General features: G+C 32.0%; 2 non-coding genes across 2 annotated transcripts; one reads left to right on the top strand and one right to left on the bottom strand.

Moving 5' to 3' along the window:
• Positions 1 to 256: 256 nt before the first annotated feature.
• LOC130826377 (U5 spliceosomal RNA) lies at positions 257 to 371 on the bottom strand. The gene has a single exon (XR_009047081.1). It is a non-coding gene; the product is annotated as a U5 spliceosomal RNA (small nuclear RNA).
• Positions 372 to 3971: 3600 nt separating this feature from the next.
• LOC130826378 (U5 spliceosomal RNA) lies at positions 3972 to 4086 on the top strand. The gene has a single exon (XR_009047082.1). It is a non-coding gene; the product is annotated as a U5 spliceosomal RNA (small nuclear RNA).
• The last annotated feature ends 16142 nt before the right edge of the window (positions 4087 to 20228 follow it).

Below are 20228 nucleotides of genomic sequence, written 5' to 3' on the forward strand. Positions count from 1 at the left end.
AAGTAATGTATCAATTGAGTAATATATTCATCAAATTGGACAATTAGTTATCTAAAATAATTTATTTGAGTATATAAATATTTTATATCAAATATTAAATATTTTTATTATTGAATTTGATCAAATTGCATAATTTAGACTATTTAATTCAAAGTAACAAAAAAAATGGGGGTACTAGTTTCATTTACTATAATAGATCAAATTACAATAAATAAACTTTGAATTACGATCGATTATTAATAGCCTATAAATTATTAATAGCCTATAAAGGCTTCCTCCAGAAATAAACGCATGCCACTTAATGAAGCGAGCACATGGTATTCTTTAGTAAAAGGCGAAAGAATAGTTCGCTTTGTGCTCACTGCATGGTAGCGTGAGAATAAAGAGAAGCAGGTTTTGTTATTTATATGCATAGCATTACCTTGCTCTTTTTTCTTGACCGATGTGGGATATTGTGCTTTCACTAATCTCTACAACAATGTTTTTTTTTTGGAAAGTACTCCAAAAATGTAGTATTTTGAGAATTAGAAATAAGAAATCCCTTGTTAACTGATCTTTACATTAGAGTAAGTTAGGATGAGTAGTAATAAAACTGAATTTACAAAATTTTCAATGGGTTAATAAATGGGTTAAAATATGAGTCGACCTGACCTGATTGACCAATTTAATAAATGGGTTAAACAGGTTTTTTTCGGGTTTAAATATTCAACCTGAACCTAAACCATTTAATAAACAGATAAGGTTAGGTTGACCCATTTAATTAATTGCGTCAAAAATCTAAACCCAAACCCGCTAATTTTGGATCGGTTTCAGATCAGGTTAGCAGGTTGGGTCAGCTTTTGCCAGCCCTAAGATCAGTAATAACATTGAGTTAACTGTCAATGATAGTCTGTAACTATAACTCTATAACTCTATAAGATAGTTTGTATTAGTTTCATTCACTCCAATAGGTCTAGTTCCGAACATTATTAAGCTTTAAATTAAATACGATCAATTATTAGTGTAATAGATTTATTATTTTAAAGTATTCAAGGTCACTAATAAGTATAAATACATAATATCATATAAAATGGTTATGATTACTTGATTAATCTAATTCACTTTATTATATATAATAAGTTTTAATTATCAAACTTAGAAATACAATCGATTATTAGTGTAATAGAGTAATGTATATTCTAATAGCTTATACTCCCTCTAATTAAAAACAAATGTCTCATTTGGAGTTTGCATAAATTCTACCTCTAGTAATATATTCTAAATTTCTAATAAGTTAATTACAAGCCTAAAAAGAAATCGAGATAATTACTCTGAATTGGAGAGACTATTAGTTTAGCCTTTAGAGTACTCAATAAAGCTAATAAGTCTAAGTACGTAACTAATAGCCTATGAGATAGTTTAGATTATTCTTATTCATTCAAACAAATCGAGTTTCGATTATCGAGTTTTAATATTCAATCAATTATCAAAAGTAGCAACATGATGCATTATTAAATAATAGTCTCATATATATATATATATATATATATATATATATATATATATATATATATATATATATATATATATATATATATATATATATATATATATATATATATATATATATATATATATATAAACTAATTGAAATAAATTGATCTGCCATAAAATGAGCATACATCAATTAAAAACCCGACTATTAACTTATTTCGATATTGACCCGATCAATAGTTGTCCGTAACCGATAACTACTCGAAAAATAAAGCTCGAACCCGATTTATGCCCGAAAAAACCTTAACATTAAATTTTGGATTTAACCTGACTATGAGTAGTACTTTGGATCTGAAATACAATGATAGCAAGAGACAAGACACTTTAAGAGATAATTGTCAACACTGATCAGTATGATGTATCAGCAGAGTACTTGTAAGTATAAAATAAGGGAATTCAAAGCCAATAAAGATTGTAGGAGTTATGAACCATAGAAGCTCCTTAATTTAGACCTTTAATACCTAAAGAGAAGGAAATTGACATTGCTACTCCTAAAAAATGTACTTTAAAACCCCCCAAAAGGCCTCAATCATGTTGACAGGATAAAAAAAGAAAACGGGAAGGATAAAGAAAATGTAGGGCAAGGCAGTGCGATGAGCGCTAGATAGGATGGTGGCTATCAGAGCTAGAAGCAATCAACAAAGTACAGTCAGGGGAAGGGAAGATTGGTAGAGGTATCGGTGTATGTAATTGTTACAAAGATTCAACAACCATAATTGGCCATGGCCACAAGTCTAAGTGTCAGATTCGGATAGAAAAAAAAGAAACCCATACTCTTTTTTTTTATTACTACTAACAGCGACTTAAATTAAAAAAAAAAATTTTTTTTTTTAGTCGCTGTTAGTAACAGCGACTTTGGGCTTTTAATTTTTATTTTTTTTTTAGGTCGCTGTTACTAACAGCGACTTTGGGCTTTTAATTTTTTTTTTTTCCACTTTCGCTGTTACTAAAAGCGACTCTACCCGAAGCTAGGATTGGATATACGGAAGTTTATTTTGGGACATAAGTTTTTCCCAATCTTATATTTGGAATTAAGTAGATAAATAATCTCATTTTTTTTCAAATTTTCGAAGTACGTAACACTTGGGCTATTAAAAGAAAATTATTTCACTCCAAATTTTTCTTTAGAAAAAAATAGAATTTCATGGAAATGCTCAGCATAAAACCCACCCCACTAACTACCAAAAAGAAAACAAATTTATTCAAACTTCCTCTCAAATTTCTTCAATCAGATCGTTGATCTTAAAATGCAAACCAACTAACGAGTATTGATGTTTAAAAGCATGCATGGTAGGAGTGATTAATGAGACTATTATTTAATAATGCATAATGTTGCTACTTTTGATAATTAATTGAATATTAAAACTCGATAATCGAAACTCGATTTGTTTGAATGAATAAGAATAATCTAAACTATCTCATAGGCTATTAGTTACGTACTTAGACTTATTAGCTTTATTGAGTACTCTAAAGGCTAAACTAATAGTCTCTCCAATTCAGAGTAATTATCTCGATTTCTTTTTAGGCTTGTAATTAACTTATTAGAAATTTAGAATATATTACTAGAGGTAGAATTTATGCAAACTCCAAATGAGACATTTGTTTTTAATTAGAGGGAGTATAAGCTATTAGAATATACATTACTCTATTACACTAATAATCGATTGTATTTCTAAGTTTGATAATTGAAACTTATTATATATAATAAAGTGAATTAGATTAATCAAGTAATCATAACCATTTTATATGATATTATGTATTTATACTTATTAGTGACCTTGAATACTTTAAAATAATAAATCTATTACACTAATAATTGATCGTATTTAATTTAAAGCTTAATAATGTTCGGAACTAGACCTATTGGAGTGAATGAAACTAATACAAACTATCTTATAGAGTTATAGAGTTATAGTTACAGACTATCATTGACAGTTAACTCAATGTTATTACTGATCTTAGGGCTGGCAAAAGCTGACCCAACCTGCTAACCTGATCTGAAACCGATCCAAAATTAGCGGGTTTGGGTTTAGATTTTTGACGCAATTAATTAAATGGGTCAACCTAACCTTATTTGTTTATTAAATGGTTTAGGTTCAGGTTGAATATTTAAACCCAAAAAAAACCTGTTTAACCCATTTATTAAATTGGTCAATCAGATCAGGTCGACTCATATTTTAACCCATTTATTAACCCATTGAAAATTTTGTAAATTCAGTTTTATTACTACTCATCCTAACTTACTCTAATGTAAAGATCAGTTAACAAGGGATTTCTTATTTCTAATTCTCAAAATACTACATTTTTGGAGTACTTTCCAAAAAAAAACATTGTTGTAGAGATTAGTGAAAGCACAATATCCCACATCGGTCAAGAAAAAAGAGCAAGGTAATGCTATGCATATAAATAACAAAACCTGCTTCTCTTTATTCTCACGCTACCATGCAGTGAGCACAAAGCGAACTATTCTTTCGCCTTTTACTAAAGAATACCATGTGCTCGCTTCATTAAGTGGCATGCGTTTATTTCTGGAGGAAGCCTTTATAGGCTATTAATAATTTATAGGCTATTAATAATCGATCGTAATTCAAAGTTTATTTATTGTAATTTGATCTATTATAGTAAATGAAACTAGTACCCCATCTTTTTTGTTACTTTGAATTAAATAGCCTAAATTATGCAATTTGATCAAATTCAATAATAAAAATATTTAATATTTGATATAAAATATTTATATACTCAAATAAATTATTCTAGATAACTAATTGTCCAATTTGATGAATATATTACTCAATTGATACATTACTTATTCTAAGTCGTTGATCTTTGTATATAGACGTGTGAGATCTTACTAATTGTCCAATTTTTGTAATGTGCTTATTGGTTTATAATTGATTTTAATATCATGGGGAATCTTATTTATTTATATATAATCTTGTTTACAATGTTTCAATATTAGAAATTAGTTTTCAAATATTCAAAAAATCATAATTAAAAAATTGAAATTGGACCTAATTTGCTGAAATTAGGTAAAAAATTGATTCGGATTTATAACAGTTCGATTAACAATTGGTTCAGGTTTGTATCAGTTTGGATTAAAAATAGTTCGATTAATAATCGATTCGGGTTTGTATCAGTTCGATCTTAATCGGTTTTAGTCAGGTTGCATTCGGTTACGTGCATAGTTCGGGTCGGATTTGACTCGGGTCGATCACTGTTGAGTTCGGGTAACATCGGTTAACGTTTATATGTCGGTTATAAAATTCGGTTGCAGTTCGAGTTCGATTTTGCCCTTTTCGGTTATCAAACGATTCGAGTGCAGTATCGGTTCGGATAATTCCGGTTCGGTAAACCTAAAAAATTAACATTTTTCGGGTTGGATAATTTTCAATTCCGGGTCGGATTTTCGGGTCGGGTTTGTTTTGAACAACTTTAGAAACTAGTGTAAGGCTAAGAAAAATGGATTATTACTCCATTATATATGGTAAACTCCAAAATATTAAATAATTAATTAAATGTCCTAATATCCAATCTTTAAACAAAAACTACATTACAAAAACTGAAACACTACTCTATATTGTATTATATTCACTATTTTCCCATCACACACTGCTCATCTGCAAGTAAATAAGAAAGCAACAAAGAAAACTCCAAAATTGAAAAAGGTAAGTAATTTAAAATCCATTATTATGTAAAATAATAATGCAGTAAAAATAATTTAAAGTTCTATGATGTTTTAAAGTGAATATTAATATCACAATTAATTAAGGAGAAGAAATAATACGCTTGCAGGCAGGGCAAACCTACTTACAAGCCCACTTCAATCACTATTTATGGGTTTGGACTACAAGTCTAAACAAAAGAAAATTTATAAATATATTCATGTGAGATCTTGTTAGATTCGTTTTAAAATATATTTTTTTATTATATATTATTTATGATGTGTATTTAGAGATATTAAGACTTAAAATTACTTTAAAAACTGTGCAAAAAGTAAATGGGAAGAACATTAGAAAATAGAGGAAATACTATTTAATAAAGATGAAACTAATTTCAAATGGTGATCTCTGAGCAATTTGCTTATGGAGATTGATAATTCATGAAGAAGCCACATTAATGTACTTCCTCTTCTTGCTACTTTTTGGTTGTGTACAAGAAATATTTGCTCTGAAATACTCGCTATACTTTACAGTTAGTGATATTAGTTATCTTTTAAGTTTATTTTAAATATTGCAGTTATTGCATAAGAAAAAGTATAGTCAAGTGAGATATTGCTTAATTTGTTTGATTGCATACTTGATACTTTCATAATATCAAATTTTATACTTTTTAGTTGAGTATAGTTTAAGATATAAATGATTAATATAGTTTAAGATATAAATGATCAATATTATGCATTAAATTGCGTAAAGTGAAATGTAGTAAGTATAATAATACATAGGAAGTATGAAAAGAGAGTCTCATTAAGAACAAAATTAAAATAATTCTAGTTATGAGATTGGATCCGTGAATAAACATAAGAACATTAAGGGTATAAGAATAAAGTTAGGGTAAAGTAGACTTATATGTGGTTATTTTTTGCCAAAATAAAAAATGTAGCAAATAATTTGAAACTTGAATTTTTAGTATAAATCTCTAAAATAACATTGACGTTGTCTAGTAATTAGGTGTTCTTTAATATACAATTTTTTGTATTATTATTATTATTATTATGAATTTTAAATAAATCTACCCATCGAATAAACTACCTATAATTAATGCTTCGATTTCAAAAAGTTATAAGATCCGATCACTTATAACCAATATATATTTTATTTGTCTCCGATGCAACTAAGTTTTTTCCAATTATTTTGTGGCTACACAAGTGGTCAATAAGATTCTAGCACTTTAGTCCATTTCTAATGAATTGCGATCATTTAGACAACTATCCAGCCACATAAGCACTAATCATTGAGAAACCCATAGATTCACCAAATATAACCATTTAGGTTAAACTTATAGTAGTTTTTATTTCTCTACTTATTGATAAGTTGGGCTTTAAATTAAATTAGGGTTTTTGTCAAAAAATATAATAGTTTTTTTTTCTCAAAAATTATTTAAAAAAAATTCAATTATTTCTTTGTTAAAGACTACTAATTATATCTTTGTTAAAGACTACTAATTATTATTAGGTGAATTGCACGTGACTTGCACATGTTACACCCACATCATAATGGAGTAAAAAACTGTATTTAAGGCTTGAAAAAACGCAGTCTTTACTTATGGAACACCCTTCTGTCTATATCGACTGTTGGTACATGAATATTGGTGATAAATGAAGCAGGGTTTTAGTCTTGGTCATTGTAGGGGTTGGTGTGTGTGTGCTACCTTTGGTTTGAAAAGGATATTGATGAGTTCCAGAAGGCAAAGCCTACCATGATCTCTTCTATCTTTGGAAGAGACCTACGACCAGAAATACAGAGGTACTTTGCCTCACATACATATATGCTGCAAGAATCCACTACATATATAGTTGAGCGGACAGTCAAGTAACCAACTCAACCAAAAGTTTAAGCTGATGGTTGAGGCGCCAAGATATGTTATATACTCTAAGTCTCTAACATGACCCCTCACACGAAAGTCCTTTGACCTAAAAGTGTGGATACAATACAAGCTCTCCTTATACGTAGTGCGAATTATTTCACTTTGAAATAAGGGATTGATGCGATTCAAACCCGTGACCTTCCGTCACGTAGGTCACGTAGGTTTTTGATACCATGTCAAGGAACCAACTCAACCAAAAGCTTAAGTTGATGGTTGAGGCTCAAAGATATATTATATATTCTGACACGAAGCCAACTGTAATTTTTGTGTTTCTTGCAAGAATATACTCTAACACGTCCCGAGAGCTCCTTAGGCTAGAAATATGGATTCAAGACAGACCCTTATTTCCGATGCTAAATATCCCACTTGATTTTGACGTGTGGATTTCTTGGCTTCTAAGACCATGTCAAAGAACCAACTTAACCAAAAGTTTAAGCTAATTATTGAGGCCCCTAGATATGTTATATACTCTTACACTAATGCCTCTGATTAATGGCTCTCATCCATGTGAGATTAAAGTGAGTCGGATAAATGTAATTTTACCCGGGTAATAACATAGAGGCAATATATGCAAATTGCAAAAAATCACCTACAACTTCACATTTGACATTCATATATAGAAGTGCACGTAAATTATGTGACACATTGTGTAGAGAAAACTAAAACACGAGGAAACACGAGGAAATTAGGCTGGACTTATTATCAATGCCAGCATATTAACGGGGAAACACGAGGTGCACACACTTCATAAGTCAAGAAGATATATATTATCCCAAAACCATATGGCAATGGGAAGAAGGTCTCCAATAGCTTATAAAATGTGCACACCATCTTTAATTTTTCGACGTGGAATAAATCATCCCAACACCCCTCCCCCCCTCACATGCGAAGCCTCGTCAAGTTCGCATGTGGGAGTAATCAATTATGGTAGGAGCGCCATTCTTTTCGGACCTGCCATTTTTATTTTTGATCGAACCATCGGCTTTGATACCATGTCAAGGAACCAACTCAACCAAAAGCTTAAGCTGATGGTTGAGGCCCCAAGATATGTTATAAACTCTAACGTGCCCCGTCACACAAGAGCTCTTTGGGCTATAAGTGTAGATGCAACACAGGCCCTTATCATACCTGGTGCTAAATATTCCACTTAAATGAGGGGTGGTTAAGATTCGAACCCGTGACCTCTTGTCACACTGGCTTTTGATACCATGATAAATTAGGCTAGACTTATTATCAATGCCAGCATATTAACGGGGAAAACACAAGGTGTACACACTTCATAAACCAAGGAGATATATAACATCCCAAAACCATATGGCAATGGGAAGGGGAACTCTAATAACTTATAAAGTGTGCACACCATTTTCAATTTGTCGATGTGGGATAACTCATCCCAACACCCCCACATGCGAACCCCCGTCAAGTTTGTATGTGGGAATAATCAATTAGGTAGGAACGCCATTCTTTTTGGACCTACCATTTATAAATTTTGATCGAACCATCGGCTCGGATACCATGTTAAATTAGGTTGGACTTATTATAAATGTCAGCACGTTAACAGGGAGATACGAGGTGCACACACTTCATAAGTCAAAGAGATTTATATTATCCCAAAACCATATGGCAATGGGAAGGACTCCAATAACTTATAAAGTGTGTACACCATTTTCAAAATCCAATGTTTCATGAGCACACTAAACATATTGAAATTGATTGTCACTTTGTGCGAGATGCCATTCAAGATGGTATCAATAATCCTTCTCATGTTCCTTCTACTACACAACTTGCTGATATTTTCACTAAGGCTTTGGGGCAAGCTCAGTTTTCTTTTCTTCTTTGCAAGTTGGGCATTTGTGATCTACATGCTCCAACTTGAGAGAGGGTGTTAGAGTTTATTATGTATTTGGGCCTATTGTATATAATAGTAATGGGCTCTATGTATTAGGGTTTCCTTCCGCACTTATATAAAACCCCTTGTCTTGTTACTACTCATGAGCAAGGTATTTATACAAGTGTGGAAGGAAACCCTAGTACATAGAGCCCATTACTATTATATATAATAGGCCCAAATACATAATAAACTCTAACACCCTCCCTCAAGTTGGAGCATGGAGATCACAAATGCCCAACTTGCGAAGAAGAAAAGAAAACTAAGCTTGCCCCAAAGCCTTAGTGAAATTATCAGCTAGTTGTGTAGTAGAAGAAACATGAGAAGGACTAATGATACCATCTTGAATGACATCTCTCACAAAGTGACAATCAATTTCAATATGTTTGGTGCGCTCATGAAACACTGGACTTTGAGCAATGTAGAGAGCATATTGACTATAACAAAACAAAGACATCGCTTTCGGGTGATGCACTCCCAAACTACAAAGAAAACCTTTGAGCCATTTAAGTTTACAAGTTACGGCAGCCATAGACCTATACTCTGCTTCAGTTGATGATCTAGAGACTGTAACTTGCTTTTTCGTTTTCCACGAAATGGGAGAATGTCCAAGGAAAACTAGCCAACCTGATAATGAGGGATGAGTAAGAGGACAACTAGCCCAATCTGAATCACACCATCCACTTAAAGATAGATCACAATCCGAACGAAGAAGAATGCCTTGACTAGGACATCCTTTAAGATATCGAATCACTCGAATAGCAGCATCCCAATGATCGCGACGTGGAGCGCCAAGAAATTGAGAGAGTATGTGTACAAAATAAGCCAAATCAGGTATAGTAAAAGTTAGATAAATAGGTCGACCAACTAACCTGTGATACTGCTCACCATTATCAAGAAAAAGACTAATAGAAGTTGCCAACTTATGATTTTGCTCCATAGGAAAACGAATGGGTTTCGAGCCAAGATTACCTGATTCAGTAATGATATCAAGAGCATAATTCCTTTGACACAAATAAATAAATACTTTTTGAATTTCTGGAAACTTCAATACCCAGAAAATATTTAAGTACACCAAGATCTTTTATATGAAAGCATGAACACAAATATTGTTTGAAAGCAGTAAAAGCAGTGGAATCATTCCTAGATTTAATTAAATCATCTACATAAATAAGAATATTAAGCTGAACACGACCTTTCTGATAAATGAAAAGAGAATAATTTGAATAAGATTACCGAAAACCATAATTTTGAAGAGAAGTAGCCAACTTAGCCAACCAACATCTAGGTGCTTGTTTCAAGCCATAAAGAGACTTTTGCAACCGATATACCTTACTAGGCTGAGCAGCGTGAAAACCAGGTGGCATTTTCATATAAACTTCTTCAGACAAATCTCCATGCAGGAAAGCATTGTGGACATCTATTTGGTGCAACTCCCAATTTTTAGCAGCAGCTACAGGTAGAAAAACACGTATTGTAGTCATCTTCGCTACCGGAGCAAAGGTAGCTGAGTAATCAATCCCTTCAACCTAATGATTGCCAAACACAACCAACCGAGCCTTAAGGCGCTCCACACTACCATCTGAGTTGTATTTAATTCTATATACCCATTGACTACCAAGAGCTTTCTTCCCGAGAGGAAGATCTGTCACACGCCAAGTACCATTGTTTTCTAATACTTGAATTTCTTGCTGCATAGCTTCTTACCAACTAGGGTCTTTCATGGCTTCCTTAAAGAATTGATGTTCTGAGGCTGCGGTAATAGCTGCAAGAAAATTTCGATGCCCCATAAAAAACCTTCCACAATTAACAAAATGTGCTATAGGATAAGAAATACCTGAGGTCTGAGACGAAGTAGATGACAGAGGAGAGAAAGACGAACTGACTTTTTGAATTGTATTTGTAATAAAACCACATAACTTTGTAGATGAATACCTTATGCACTTGTCTTTTCCTCTTTGATCATTGTCGAGAGTAGTGTGAGTTGCGACAACCTCCTCCCTCAAGGAACTATTAGACCCAATACTAGAGGCCACATTATTACTAGGAGCATTGGCCGCAAACTCACTACCACCAATCTAATGGCTAACAATGCTTGTAGGCTAAACTTTATCATTGCTCGTGCACACTACCCCCTCGCTACTAGTAGAGTTAGTAGTAACAACCCTCTCATGAACAACACTTCTATCAATAACATCGTCATTCCTACTTGCTCCAAGACCAAGAAGGTCATCAAAAGAATCATCAATATAATCAAAATTAGGTGCGACAATAATCATTGGAGAAGATGAGGTGGAAGGAGTATTATGAGCAAAAGGGAATTTGGTTTCATAAAACTTCACATCCCTAGATACAAAATATTCACTTGTTTCAAGATTATATAGTTTCCACCCTTTCTTCCCTTGCGGATAGCCAACAAATATGCATTTCCTACTCCGACTTATAAACTTATCCCTCTTGGATTTGATGTTATGTACATAGCACAAACACCCAAAGACACGAAGTGTATCATAGGAAGGGGAAGTATTACACAAAACCTCATAAGGACTTTTATTGTCAAGCAAAAGATAAGGTGTGCGAGTAATTATATAACTAGCGGCCAAGACACAATCACCCCAAAATGATAAGGCAAATTAGCCTGAAAACGTAACGCTCGAGCTACATTCAAAATGTGACGATGTTTACATTCAACCCGTCCATTCTGTTGAGGTGTATCAACACAAGAAGTTTGAAACAAAATGTCATTATGCTGGAAATAATCTCGCATACAATTGAAATTTGTGCCATTATAGCTTCGTACCATTCTAACTTTAGCATCAAACTGTCGCTCAATCATGGAAAAAAAAGAACTAAACATCTTATAAACCTCAGTTTTATCAAATAAGAGATACACCCACGCCGCTCTAGAATAATCATCAACCAAAGTAAGAAAATAAGTAGCACCACAAGAGGAGGGAGTATGATACTTCTCCCATAAATCACAATGTATAATTTCAAAACGTTTTGTCGCTTTGCTGTCACTTATAGGAAATTTATCTCTAGTTTGTTTTGCTTAATGACATATATCACAAGCTCTGCTAGAATAGCTACACGATTTAACCAAAAAAGGAAGTGACCTTATTACTTTATACGAAGGATGACCAAGACGTTGATGCCATAAATTAGAAGAAGAGACCTCATCGATATTCAATGCACTAATCCTAGGAAAGTCACGAAAATAGTACAGTCCGTATCTCCGTTCACCCACTCCAATCAAAGTCCTCAAGTGTAGGTCCTGTATAACACAAAATGTTTTAGTGAAAAGCAAAACACAACTCATATCATCAGTCAATTGGGTAACAGAAATCAAATTGCATTGTAGATCAGGACCACATAACACATTTCGTAAAACAATATCGGAACGCAATTTCACATCACCCTTCATGGTGGAGACAACCTGCTTACCATCTGGAAGTCCAATCAAAAAATTGGTAACAACATGAATATTGCTCAACAAATCAAAATTACCAGTAACATGATGGGAAGCACCCGAATCAATAGGTCAACAAGAAGTACTACCATTTACACGATTGCGAGAATCGCTTGTTGACGAGTTACCAAGCCATTCACGAAAATGTTGCCAATGTGCTTTCGGTATCCCAGGCAGAATGTCATTAAAATGTTGACCATAAGCATATTAAGCAACATCGTCATTGTGAGGACTTGATACCGAAGCTATCACACAAGGTATTTGTGTTTCTTGCACAAAATGTGTTGCCATGATAAATAAAAAGGAGAAGACAAATTACCTTAAACTTGTCAAATAAATACCAATCGGCCAAAACACAAATTAATGGTGCTCAAAAAAAAATTACACTTACACCTACTTTGAATTGCAGATAAAAAAAATTGTTACTGTTGTAGATAAATGGACAGAGGAATTACGCCATGTATGGCCAAGCACCAAAACCTTTAATAATGAAAATAAACCAAATCCTTCAATAAAGAAACGAAAACAAATTAGCCAACTGCACTTTCTGTTTGCAAATTCAAGAAATTGCAATTATATTAGACCCAATTACTCTTCTCTGCAAACAGAAATCCAATTACTCTTACTATGAAACAAACTAACCAAAACAAAAGTGCAAAATAATATGAAACCACTATTCAATTCCTCTGATGCAATTCAATGGAGGCTGTTGATATTTTTTTGTTTTTTTGTTTATTTAGAATCAAAATATTGTGGTAGGGGAGGAAAAAATAACCTAGCTCTGATACCATGTAGAGAAAACTAAAACCTCTTGTCTTGTTACTACTCATAAGCAAGGTTTTTATGCAAGTGTGGAAGGAAACCCTAATACATAGAGCCCATTACTATTATATACAATAAACCCAAATACATAATAAACTCTAACACATTGTTTCTGGGTCAAGACTCAAGATCAGATCGGTGAACCAGATACATGTTCACTCATTAGTCATTATTGTTATTTAGGTTCAAACAGTCGATATTATGTACATTTGTACTTGAAGGTTTGATAAAAAAAAATTATATTTATAGGAATGGAAATAAGAAGATAGGCTAAAAACTTAGGAGTATCTCTCAAATAAACATGCAATTATGTCTTCGATTCATGACCACCAAGAATAGTCATACAATTTTTGATTACTTACTAATTGATGGGGTTGTGATAAACACTACACAAGAGATTTGTCCATGTAATTGTCAATTTTGTTTGTCCATGTAATTGTCAATTTTGTTTATTTACTCCATCCATCCAAAAATTGTTTTAATATATAAGGTGTTTAGGTAATTTATTGATTTCTAGGTTTCATGAGAATAGATTAGTTGGATCTTCATCATCATTAGGGTCTGGGAAGGGAAGGACGACGGCAACTTATACCCATAAAGGAGAGTGCGGCCAAAGAGTCCCTCGACTCGAGAAAGAATAAAAGATTATAAATTTATTAGGAAAATCTTTTGACAAGTTTACTGGTCATAACTATTATTCTTCAATCATCTATTATGTTCTCACAAAATCTAATCCGATGAATTATCAATTTGATAAGTTGTATTACGTTGTAATAGAAAATTGTGAACAAAAAACACTTTCTATGATTAAAATTTCATCAACGGATAAATGACATGATATACATTTTATGAAAATTTACACTAGTGGAAAAAAACATCATTTGCTGCGTGTCATTTGCTGCGGTTTTCTTTATACGCAGCATTAAATAGCAAAAAAAAAAAGAAAAAACAATATATAATACAAATGCTGCGGTTTTCATGATGACCGCAGCAAATAAGCATTATTTGCTGCGGTTTTATTAAGCCCGCAGCAAATAAGTGCTTATCAAACGAAAAAAAATAAAAATAAAAATAAATAAACATTATTTGTTGCGGTTTTAATGAAACCGCAGCAAATAAGTTATAAAAAAAATTTAAAAAAAAAATTTTTTTTTTTTTAATACTTATTTGCTGCGAGCTTCGTAGAACCGCAGCATATAATGCAGATGTTATTGCAAGTCTGCTTAATTTGCATCCCCCTCTCTCAGTATCTTTCAGCCTAAATCAAATGAAATGTATATTGTTTTTGTACGAAAATGTGCAATATAGACATCCAAGGTAAATGGAAACCCCCTAGGAATTATGTGTTTATTCATTAGCTTCTATTTCCAGCCATACCTAAGTCACTGTTTACTGAGAGTAATAGAAAGGAGGAAAAAACTTCCTTATGCTTCCCTTAATAATAACCAAAGGAGCTGTGTAGGTCGCAAGTGAATCGCAGCTAGAGAAATCACAATCCACTATTTCATCTTTTGGAATATGAACTACTTACAAATTCAAAGTACCATCAAATTCTCTTTATAGTTGGTAGAAAGTGTCCAATGGAAGTGATGAAAGGATGAAAAAGAGAACAGACTATGAAATATAAAGCATTGCAGGAGTACCTGGAGAGTTAATGCACTGGTGTGTTTGGTCACCAAAAAGTTCATTAAATTCACAAAGTAGGCAAGAGCAGAATTAAAGAGCAAATACCAAACAATGCTGCGATCTTCTCTGGCAAGAGCTACTGTGATCCCAACTACATATTTCTCCAGTGTGAGTACTGTTGGAATAAGGCACACAACAGCTATGGGAGCCATGTACATTAGAAGATTCATAGAATTCAGCTTCTTCCTGTCCAATGTAATGTGAATCCATTAAGCCCGCAGCAAATAAGTGCTTATCAAACGAAAAAAAAATAAAAATAAAAAAAATAAACATTATTTGCTGCGATTTTAATGAAACCGCAGCAAATAAGTTAAAAAAAAATGAAATTTAATACTTATTTGTTGCGGGCTTCTTGAAACCGCAGCAAATAATGCTTATTTGCTGCGGTTTTTTAAGAAGCCCGCAGCAAATAGCCAGTTCAAAAAATATAAAAACGCGTTTTGACGTTCAATTGCTTAAAACCCTAAAATAACTTTCTTCAAAATCCTATGATGACGACTGTCTTCTTCTTCAAGCTTATGAATTTCAGAAAATTTCTTCAAACACCCAAGAAAAATCTCTTTAAGTTCTTCAAGTTTTTCAAATCATACGACTCCACTGTGTTTTCTCTTCATTTCGTTCATCATCTTCCAAACCCCACGACTTTGTTTAAGTTCTAAAACCCACCATTGTTGCTTTTCCTTCAAAAGCCACGAAATTATGGCTAGTCTTGTTCTTTTTCAAGTCATTGTGTTTTAATAAGGATTTAGTCTTTTTTTATACTAATTTTGATTTGTTTTTTTCATTGTAGGTTACATAATCTTATTCTGGAAACAAAATTATCATATCTCATTATCAAGGTATGTATTTTATATTTGAATGTGAATAATTTACTTATGTATGTACATGAATATTTGAATGTGAATAATTTTAATTAATTAGGATTTTTAGGGTAGATTGAATGTGAATAATTTACTTATGTATATATGTAGTTGTATATTTGAATGTGAATAATTACTTATGTATGTGGTATCAATGGTTCAATGGGTAGTTGTTCTTGTAAACGATATCATGTAAGATTATAATCATGTAATTTAATTATATATCAATCTTTATTTGGTGATGATAGTTTTTGCTGGTATTAAACCTGCTTTGCTTTATTATGTGTGTGAAGTAGAAATTTGGAAGTAGGATAGTGACTTTTGCTTATCGACAATCGGCTAAGAAACTGTAAAGATTTAAAGAACCTCAAAATGAAATGAGATTTATAGACATTACTTATAAATTAATGTATTATTCATTTTCTATTTTTAGGATTAAGTTGGTATTCTAATGTACTTCTAGGATGTTAATTAATTATGTTTTTGGAATGGTTTAATGCTTATTTGTGTTTCGCTGGATTTGTAGATTGATAGTTTGCCATGTCGATGTTTATTTGAAGGACAAAAATTCTCAACTCGAATCCACTATTCACTTTCGATTTATTAGGACTTTAATTTGTATATGTACATATTATTATATTATATTATATATACGATCGAGAGTTTTCAAAGAGATTATTGGTGATTATCATTGGATTAATTATTGTTTATTACATTGTACATTATTGGATTATTTAATACTATTAAACGAAAAAAGCAAAAAAAAAAAAATTTTTTTTTTTTCGTTTAATAGACACTTATTTGCTACGGGCTTCTTAAATCCGCAGCAAATAATGCTTATTTGTTGCGGTTTTTTAAGAAGCCCGCAGCAAATAGTTAGTTTTTTTGCTGCGGTTCAAAACCGCAGCATTTAAAATAGGTTATTTGCTGCTATCACTATTCCTGCGGGCCAAAATCGCTGCATATTATGGCCCAAAAACCGCAGCAAATAAGGTTTTTTCCACTAGTGTTACACTATAAATTAATATTTTTATTACCACAATTTAGTACTGATAATCAACCAAGCCGTCATTGTAAATATCTAATACTTCTAATGTGCGAGCAGTAGCGGACTACATTGGAGTCTACAGGATCACGTGTCCCTAGGGGTTTTTTTTTCAAAAAAAAAATTCTAAGTAGATTTTTCTATTAGTTAGAGTAAAAGTGCAAAATTAATAATGAAGTCTTTTGATGATAAATAGTCTCTCATTTTAATAATTTTGTCTTATTTTTTTTAGGTCAGTTGATTTATTTTGTTTCATTTCCTCTTATGGTATGTACTATTTAAAAGTTTAGCAAGCAAGTGTAAAATGTTTGTTAATTTTTACAAACCAAACTCTGCTGAAATTTTGTCAATTATTTGGTGCTCCCGAGACTCCAAATCCTAGATCCGCCACTGTGTGCTAATATACTCCAACAAGGACAATTTAGAAAATTTTCCTTGTTATCATGCTTGGTTTTGTCATTCTTGTTTATTGTTGTGCAGATGAAGCAGCAATAATCTTGTCTGTGCCTCCTTTGAAGGAGTCAAAACATAGGCACTTTGGTAGATGCGTGGAGTGTGGTTGTCAAGGTAGGTTTTCTGCTGCCTAATGAAAGTGTGCGCGTTGAATTGGGGTATAAGGTTCGGCACCATAGTGTGAATATTAAATACACGGTTGCAATAACGGAACGGTGATGAATGCGATTACCGTAACACTGAAATGTCAGTTGATCCTAAGATATTCCTTGATATGGCCAAAAATGTGATTTTTTTACACCTTTACAACGTGCTAAATGTCGTTTCATTTGTATTGAAAATCCGTACAACGCAATCGATGCAATGCGATGACATGATCGAAATTGTATACTTCGATCTATTAATAATTGGATGCTCATGTATGTCATAAAGTAGTTCCTTCCAAAGAATATTGCTATATTTGAGTTCTTCAATCCAGCTTATTGCTTGTGGTTTAACTGAAATGGAGAATTGCCATCTACATAACTTCATGCGGGAAAAATTGCTATTACTAAGAGGCCAGCTAAGATTTCCTCTAATCATAGTTAAACCTGGATTGTCGTCCCTTAGTCAACACAAACCAATATCTTATCATAAAAAGTTATTGGTGCTGAAGGATAATAATAATAATAATAATAATAATAATAATAATAATAATAATAATAATAATAATAATAATTCGAGATATAGATAAGGTGACTCAAGATATAAGCTCTAAAAATTTTAAATGTATACTCAAATATTTAAGATATTCAAATGACATTTAAGGTTTGCAACAAAAAAAAAAAAAAAAAAAAAAAAAAAAAAAGAACCTAATTCGAGGGGAAATCTCTCGGAAAGCCTCTTTGACGTGTAAATCGTTTGAGATATCAGAAAATTGAATAGTAGTAGTAGTAATGAATGTGTTGTTTAACATTGTTAGGCTAAGTATCTCTAGTTTTGGTGGATGAATAGAGAATGGAGTGTAGTCTATTCGAAGAATTGACAGAGAGTACAATATTTTGCCCCTTTCCTAGTTTGATAGGAAGGGGTATTCATAGTAGAAAATAGGGAGAGAATCAGAGAATGATGAAAAGTTAGCTTATGTTGAAAAAAATAGAGGAGTGATGATAGTGGGTGGTTATGATTTTGACTATTTCTAAGGTTTCGACCACTCTTTCTAGGCTCTTTCTAGGTTGAGGGTTTTGACTACTTTTCTTAAGGTTAAGTTCAAAATTGGATTTTGAAAATAGAGAGAAAATCAGAGAATAATGGAAAATTGGATTATGCTCGATAGGAGTCCATGAAAATTGAATTATAAAAATATAGCCCTGGTTCAAAATTGGATAATATTAATTTTTTTTCAATAACAATAAGTGCTTAGAATAACTTAGCCCCAAACTCTCAACTTTGGGGCTAATCAAAATATGACTTTTATATCCTCGAACAAAATTTAGCCCTAAATTTTCAATTTGAGGACTAATATGAGTTTGACTTTCAAATTAACAACTTGAAAGTTTGGACCATACAAATCACTCATTTTTGGGTTTTTAGTAATAAACCAACTTTCAAAGTAAGTGAAAACTCAGATTTGAAGACTTACACAAATATCGCACAAAATAATGGCCAAAAAAATCGTCTTGAACTTATGAGGATTAAACTTTCAATTTAGGTGAAAGTTAAAAAATTAAAATACTTAGATGAATAACTCTCAAAATCACTTGTATATGGCTTAATAATAATTTGACTTTCAAACTAGGTAAACGTTTGAAATATAAAATTCTTAAACAAACATCGGCCAAAATCACTCATTTTGGAATTTAATAATAATCCGACTTTAATACTAGATGAAAGTTCAAATGATTTCATAGTTAGAAAACTTTCACCCTTAATTCCTGAATTGGGGGCAGTTAGGGGTTCGATTCATCTAGTTCGATGATACTCGGATAAATTAGTACTTAATATAATTAACATGCATCAAGGATAAACATAAAACACAAATTTAATTATCATCACCATTTTCTTAATAATCACAAAAAAATAGTATAATGTAAACACAAAAATCCATGTTTCATAAGGATAAAATCTCTAATATTAGAGCTAAAACAATTAAACAAGTACAACCAACTCAATAGTTAAGAGTACAAAATTAGAATATAGGGTAAATCATTAACAAGAAAAGTTCAAATTATATTATAATTATCATATTTGTGTTTCACTAACAAACAAATCAAAAAGTCCTTTGAAAGCACAACCACCTCATGAAAGTCTAATCTCATACCCCACCCATTTAGTTTAGCTCCATAAATCATAATTATCATCTAGTAATTACCAAATAATTTCCTATTGGTTTGATGGTGAGGTGGTACCAAATCCAAATCATATCCATTATCCAATCTCAGCATCTTTCACACTCATTAGTGATTAGTAGGAGTACTCCTTAAAATTTCCCTAATCCAACTTAAACCAATATGAATAAGAGAAGGTTAGTTTAGTTAGTTCCTTGATTAACTCTTCACTTTCAAGTACACTACCACTAGCTTCACCCAACTTCCACCAAGTGGGCACATAATACTCCACGTGTTCCAATCTTAACCTCATTTCAAAATCATAGGTATACCCCCAAAACCATCGTATTCAACCTCTACACAAGAAAACTCGTGTGTCTATTTTGGTTTTTACTTTTTACTTTTTACATAATTATATATATTTTTTTTTATATATTTTACTTGTTTTATTTACTTTTTTATATTTGTCGATGTAATATTTTAACTCTTAATATCTCTAATTATGTTTAATAAAAAATTATAAAAAAGTTAATATAAATAATCCTTGAATAAAGTAAATGACAAAAAAGTACAAATTAAAAGA

This window comes from Amaranthus tricolor, chromosome 10 (genome assembly GCF_026212465.1).
Source record: "Amaranthus tricolor cultivar Red isolate AtriRed21 chromosome 10, ASM2621246v1, whole genome shotgun sequence".
NCBI classification, from domain to species: domain Eukaryota; kingdom Viridiplantae; phylum Streptophyta; class Magnoliopsida; order Caryophyllales; family Amaranthaceae; genus Amaranthus; species Amaranthus tricolor.